The sequence below is a fragment of the Gymnodraco acuticeps genome, unplaced genomic scaffold (genome assembly GCF_902827175.1).
Source record: "Gymnodraco acuticeps unplaced genomic scaffold, fGymAcu1.1, whole genome shotgun sequence".
Lineage (NCBI taxonomy): Eukaryota > Metazoa > Chordata > Actinopteri > Perciformes > Bathydraconidae > Gymnodraco > Gymnodraco acuticeps.
Window position 1 is genome coordinate 1,468,619 of NW_022991003.1, and position 7,245 is coordinate 1,475,863.

The 7,245-nt window shown below is 39.6% G+C and overlaps 1 long non-coding RNA gene across 1 annotated transcript; it reads left to right on the forward strand.

Moving 5' to 3' along the window:
• Positions 1–4,637: 4,637 nt before the first annotated feature.
• LOC117559370 lies at positions 4,638–7,016 on the forward strand. The gene is made up of 3 exons (XR_004570974.1): positions 4,638–5,105; positions 5,994–6,133; positions 6,785–7,016. It is a non-coding gene; the product is annotated as an uncharacterized LOC117559370 (long non-coding RNA).
• Positions 7,017–7,245: the final 229 nt, after the last annotated feature.

Sequence of the window (7,245 nt, forward strand, 5' to 3'; positions counted from 1 at the left end):
GCCTCACATTGGAACTTCATTTTTAAAGTTTAAGGAAACCTTGATGATTCGCATACGATTGACTGAGATAAAGAGGATAAAATGAACCCCATCTCAAAAACAGCTTCTTTCAGTTGTGAAATGTGTTTCTGAGTTCATGGTCGAAGTTATAACTCTCCATCTTCCCCATTGTGCAACATTTAAAGAAACCTGTGCTCTTCTATCTCACAGGTCAATGCCATTAAAAGCATGTGCCCACATGGCAACCAACTGCTGTGCGAAAAGACCCTTGTATTCCACAGATTTGCGCTTGCAGCGTGTTCTGTGAGCACCCACACATGCTGGAGTGAGTAATCATTCCCTTCAAGATGTGGTCCTCTTTTCCTCCATCACGACAGCAATTGTTTCGAAGGCTTTAATGCATGATTTTCCTCAAGCCACTATGAAAACTAAAGTATGATAGTCCTGATGAATCCCTTCAGTGTGTGTTGATATTACTGGTCGTGATGTTTAGGAGGTCATTTAAGATATTATAATCAAGTCGCATCAAATCCATGAGTTCTCAGCATTGTCTTCAGGACTGTTCATTTAATGCCGCCATGGGCTTTTAATGAGGGGCACATTGTAGAAAAAGGCAAGTAATGATGGGATTTTAATAGGCTCACTAAGGTCCACTGGCAGGGGAAAACAGTCATTGCATTAGTTCTCTCCGAGTGGATAAATTAAGTAAGCGAGGGGAGCCGGTGTGTTGTCTGCTTGTTCGAGTTCAGTCTTATAGGAGCCGTGTCGACAAGATGGCATGTCGTCTTTCAATGTAGATAAGGTGTTTGGAATACATTAACCTTTTTCTCATTTGTTTTGTGTGCGTACCCTTTTAGTTTCAACTCCAAATGAGAAGTCACGGCCGCTACTGGGCAAATTCGGAGCTCACACGGGGCTCACGAGGCAGAGGCATGTGACACCTGAACATTAGCCTTCAATCGAAATGAGAAAAGATGAGGGGAGAGGAGCGAGGGGGAAAAGAGAGGAGGGGGGTTGGGCCGGCATCAGTGGTCTGTTCAGGGTAGGGTAACAGCTATATTTTGTCTCCCTTGCTCATTCTATCTTTCTTTTCTTTCCCTTGCTCTCCGCCCGTTAAAGCACAGTACCTCAGGCACTGCAATTATTGGTACGGCAGAGATTAAAGGTCACCACTGTTAGCAGAGGAGAAGGAAGGGACATAATGAGGAGGGAGAATACTCCAATGTTTTAAGCTTAAAGTGGCCCGGCATAATGAATTGATGACCGTCAAAATGTAACCCAGTGCAAGGCCCACCATGTATAGGTAAAAATACTCTTAACACTGCTGACAATTGAGTGAAACATTTATTTTAAACAATTGTTTTACCCTAGAAGACTGCTAGAAACTGCTAAATAAAATTGGAGCAATGTAGAAGTGACATGGTGTGGAAACAGCATGACAACACATCAAGCTGACTTGCCCCAGTGGACAACAATTAAATTACAACAAAAATACTGTGCATTAAAAAATAGCCTTTCCCCAAAGTCCTCCATGTTTGGCCCCAAAGCACTCAGAAAGAAAAAAAACTCCAACATGTCAAGAAATTTGAGTGCAAAATGGGCAAGCAAATACTTAAGTAACATTTTCTGTTCATTCGAAGACCACCCAACCGGAGAGCCATGTAAAACCAAAAACTTCACAGATGATAGATCCAAACTCAGATCAAATAAAAATAAAATTGAAGAAAAAATGATGTTTCTATTGAAATCCTCAATTTATATAGAAATGTTGAACCATTTCAGTAATCAGTGTTGTATTGACTTCTTTGCTCTTACTTGACCAAGACTGATAAAGATAAAAATATTGCTCCATAAAATGCACTGTGAGTAATCAATATAGTTCAGGTGGATCTCATATGCTTCATGCCTTCACATTCTCTTCTCCATATTGTAATTATTGGACAAATCACCATGAGGTTACCAAAACCCCTTATAGAAAACGGTTGATTAACCCTGTTTTTACCATCGCTGCCGTTTCGATATCCAGCTCCAGTTGCTTTGTGAAGAGGCTGAATGCAGTATTGTGATGCAAAATACTGCAATTATGGTCACTGTTGCTTTCTTGGCAGAGAGAATGGGGCTCATTAGCCTTAATATCTTGTGGCACTGGTCACTGCACCCCATTTGTTAAGTGACTGGAAAACTGTGTGTGCGTGGGTGTAGGTGTGGGTGTGTGGGTGTGTGCGTGTCCTGGCAAGAAAGTCAATCTTCAAATCTCAGCGCCTTGTAAAGAAATTATAAGGTCACTGGTACTGATCAACAGCCTTATTAAACAATGTAGACATTTTACAGCCTAGACAAAAACTGTACCCATCAATATTCTTGTAGCTGCTGCTTCACTCCCTTGTGAGTAATGCAGCACCTCTCAAAAGTCTCCAGAGTCCCTGTTGAGAGCAAAGCCATGCGAGAAGGACAAGGTGAGAACGTGAGTGAATGAGGAGAAAAAAGGGATTGATTTTGGATCTAACTGACCGAGCAATTGGGGAGTAAGGGCAAGATGAAAGACAGGAACTGCAGGCAGGGAAGTAGGCAGAAAGGCCATCAGAGTATAAGAGACAGTAAATGAGGAAGTTGAAGGGAATGTAAAATTAAGCAGAGTGATGCTGAAAGGGGAAGAGAAAGGCAAAAAGCAGCCGGGGAAATCTATACACCAGGGGAAGTGCTGTATTTCAGGCCCAGTGCCTTTGTGCCATTTGAATCACTGCAGGTTCCTCATCCCCTAGGCTCTTCTATATAAAGCTCAGACAGCTGCTGGATTTTCCACGTTACTGCCATGGAATTGGATTAATACAATGCCAGAACATGTTTTCACCATCATCAGCCCGCATCCGGAGGGACCTGCTCTCACAGGTCGCTGGCCACCTGTCTCCTTCTGCTTACCGTTATGGGGAACATTAGCTGATACGGGCAATGTATGGCACACCACATGCAAAACAGCACATCATTAGGGAAAAGGTTTGTCATTCAAAACGCTTAAGGCTGAATCTATAGTTTCTAAGATTGCGCCTATTTTTAAATAATGTTATCACACTGTTGACCATGTTGCATTTCACTGCATTTCAAACTATGGATAGTGATCCTAACAGATGTGCCTCACAGTGCGATGGAATTTGGTTTAGCAGCATCGCCAAAATGTGGTTTCTTAAAGTTCAATATAAAATAGTTTATACAACAGTCAACGTGATAACCTTCATGAATGTAGGATTTTTTCAGGACTGTTATAGACATAATTTGAGATTGTAGTATACCTAATAACCTGGCAATGACTTAATGTATATGTCGAAGTGTGGTTATTAAATTGATGTTTGGACTGAAACACAATACAAACAGCCACTGCACAGCACGACTTCAATTATGTAGATATGCAAACAAAGATTTAATAGAAACAAGAACAATAGACTGTGATTAAGGAAACAGTGTATTTCCAAACCTTGGCCATTACATAGTATGCTGCTAGAAATACAACCAATACTTCTTGGAAGACTTTGCACAAGATTTTGGAAACGGGCTACTGGGATTTGCTCCAAATAAGCTTTATTGAGGAGGGTCAGTGATAAGCAAAGTGGCTCATAGGTGGTATTCTCATTAGTTGTTAAGGTGTTGGCTAGATGTGCAGATTGAGCTTCAAGATTATGGTGACCACTTCCACATCCTATCTCTTCTTGTATGTCCTGTCTCGCATAAACTGAAGTGTCTTGTTGGGTATTGATGAAATATTTGCATTTAAAATACCAATGTGTAAACTGGCAGAAACTCAAAAGACCAATTAGTAAGTGTGGGGGAAACTTCTGTGTAGCAGCAATGCAGTGGGAGTCACCGACTCAGGAAGGAGACACGGGGAGAGCTGGAGCTTTGATGTCAAACACTGATGGTTTATTTAGGACCTTCAGCCGGAGAATTCACAAAACAAGTCCAACAGTCATGGATCTGACTGCACGGTTGAGTTGCCACGTCAATTCTGAAGAGCCTCTCTCTCGATATACCTTTTAACTACACTGTAAAAAAAGATCGTAATTTTACAGGAAATAACTGTAAATTTGTATAGTAATTATCATGTTTTTTTAAATAACTTGCAAAATCCTGTAAAATGACAGATATTAACTATAAATTAACAACCCAAAACATTATTTGAAGTATTTTGACAATAACAACAAATAACGTTTATTTCGTCTTTTTTTTACTGTAAATTTACTATATAATATTTACAGTATTTTTGCACTTTCAGAAAATACATGCAGATGTACGTAAAATAAAAATGTTTTTATCTGTAATTAAATATGTAACTCGTAATATAAAAGTGTATTACTATTATAAGACTTTAAGATGTTCTTTGTAATTTTAAGGTAAACATAAAACTGTAAGAAAAGCGTAAAATAAAAAAAACGTAAAATGTAAGTAAAACATTTTTACATAAATCATTTTCTCAATATTCGATTGAATCCAACAAAAACACAAAATATCCAATGTTGAAACAAAAGTAAATAAAGATGTTTTCATGAAATTCCTAACTTACTATATTGTAAACATCTACAGTTGACAATATCATTAAAAAAAAAAATCATAGAAAGTGGAGAAATCTCTGCAGGGAGGACCAAGGTTTAAAACACACACTGTTATTTACTCAACAATAAGTCACAGTTATCCTTGTTTTATTTATGTGTTCTGTTGCTGTGTTTTTTTTCCATTGGTCAATTTACAGTAATAAACCTTAGTTTTACAGTATAATGTATGGTTTTCGGATTCTGGCCGACAGCCAGAGCTACGGCACTTGAAATAGAATTCAGCCAAAACACGGCAGACAAGTCAGGCATGTTTGGAATGAGTCCACAACACTCCTGATTGGTTAATATAAACATCATCGAAGAAACCTGCCAATGAGAACTGTCCGCGCCTGTCGTTCACATTTGAAACATCCAAGTCAGTTTGAGCGGGTCTCCTCCTGCTGGAGCTACAGCTATCTGTGTGTCTGTTACAGGAGTTTATGGATTCATATCGGGATCGTTTTACATCTACACGTTAAATATGAGCATCGGGACGTCAACAAAGAACAGAAGACTTGAGATCTGGTGAGTCCTGCAACTGTAATGGAGTTAAACATGTATTTAGATAATCCTTACTTAGTTTGTGAATGTTTTATTTTTTATTTAAGGTTACGTTTCTTCTTCTAGTTAGCTGAGTTTCTTCCCGTTAAGTTGGTATGCATAATTAATAGGTTGTTAAATGTTAAGAATCCCTGAGATGCTGTTTCTTGCAAGATGTTGCGCCCGGGAAACCCGGCTTAACATGCGGCTGCTAACGTTAGTTTACAGTTTATTGCAGTCTCGTCTCCAACACGGGAGAATTACACATAAACATGCAGTGGGGTATCACAGTGTTGTCGCCAAGTTTAATGTAAAGTTTCACAGCTTTCTTACAGCGGAATCTAGTTTGTTAATGTTCAGTAGCCAACAGCTAGCATAGCATAAACAGCTAACCGCTAACGTTCGGCTAATTTGCTAGTTAGCTCTGCTCTATATATTACACGCTAACATGACTAGCTAATGTCACACTGTGAACTAAAATACTTTTTGTATTACTACATCATACATGCTTGGTCCAAATCACTGCTAAAATTAATTATTTTTGAAAATATATAGTAAAGAAACACTCAGCCATGCATGAAATAACATAGCAAAAGAATACGGGTAATGTTTGACCCATGTTGTGCCTTAGAAGTGTAGTGATACAAACATGATTTTTATTCAAAAAGTAAGAAAGGGACAAATACAAATTTAGAATTGGTGTTGATCCAAAACATGTTAATTGAGGAATACCTGGGATCCTGAATGGTTAAAGTAATTTATTGCAAAGATATTTACAATTAAAACTAATTCGGGTCACTTTTGACACATGTTGGTTGTATGTTGTGTAACAAAGGGTTAACGTGACAGCTGTGATGTTCACTCTTTTGACAGAGCACCAGTGGACAGTGAGGACTATGGAAGAGAAGATGTGATGGTTTTGTGTGGAAAGCTGCTAACGCCAGCCTGTGTCCCTCTCATCAGTCTCTCCAGGCAGCACCCAGCTATTCTTGCAGATGAAAATACTTTGATATGTGAGTAATAACTAACTTGTGTCTAACATAATATTGAATGTGGTTTAGTAAAGTATTTAAAAATACCCCACATTGTACATGTACAGGACAATCAGACCTTGTTCAACAAAGATCATCAGACAATTGTTTTGTCTTTAAGGTACAGCCGCAGCAGAGAGTCTTGAGTTTGAAGAAAACACTAACATTTTATTTAGTGTTGTTTAATCAATCAATATTTACTGGTCTTGAATTTCCTCACTGTATTACAAAATGCTCGAATCTTATTGTACAGGAACATTATGCAGATTTCATCACCTGAAGATAAAAATATAGATTCAGCGATATGTACCATTTTAAGGAAATAGACTGTTAGCGGTATTTACTAAAGCTCCGCAGCTGTAGCTAGGCGCTGCTAATGAAAACTCAAGTGCTCAATTTGTTGGTTTTTATTTTTTATTAAGAATTGACCAAGCATATCTTCCTCTTCGAAATCCCAGTTGTACTTCGCTAACACGCAGTGCCTGGGAGGGTGCGTTTGATTGTTCCCACAATAGTGCGTGCTTGTGCTTCAAAGGTCCATCATACAAGATGTAGGGGATCTATTGGCAGCTGCTGATAATAACATCCATCATTATGGTTTACCAATAGTTATCACTTCACTTCCTCCTCCAGCATCTGGACACAGCAGGAACCTACGCCAGGATCCTGTTTGTGGACTTCAGCTCTGCCTTCAACACAACACTCTGGCTGGAGGCTGCGCTCCATCAGGACCAACACCTCTCTCCCTCAGGACCAGAACCTCTCTCCATCAGGACCAACACCTCTCTCCATCAGGACCAACACCTCTCTCCATTAGGACCAGAACCTCTCTCCATCAGGACCAGAACCTCTCTCCATCAGGACCAAAACCTCTCTCCATCAGGACCAAAACCTCTCTCCATCAGGACCAAAACCTCTCTCCATCAGGACCAACACCTCTCTCCATCAGGACCAGAACCTCTCTCCATCAGGACCAGAACCTCTCGCCACCTCAACAAGGCCCCCCCCCCACTGACACTTTACCTCAGCCACAACGCAGACTCTATGCATTACATAATGGAGATCACAGGATGGTAAATAATGCAATGTTTAAA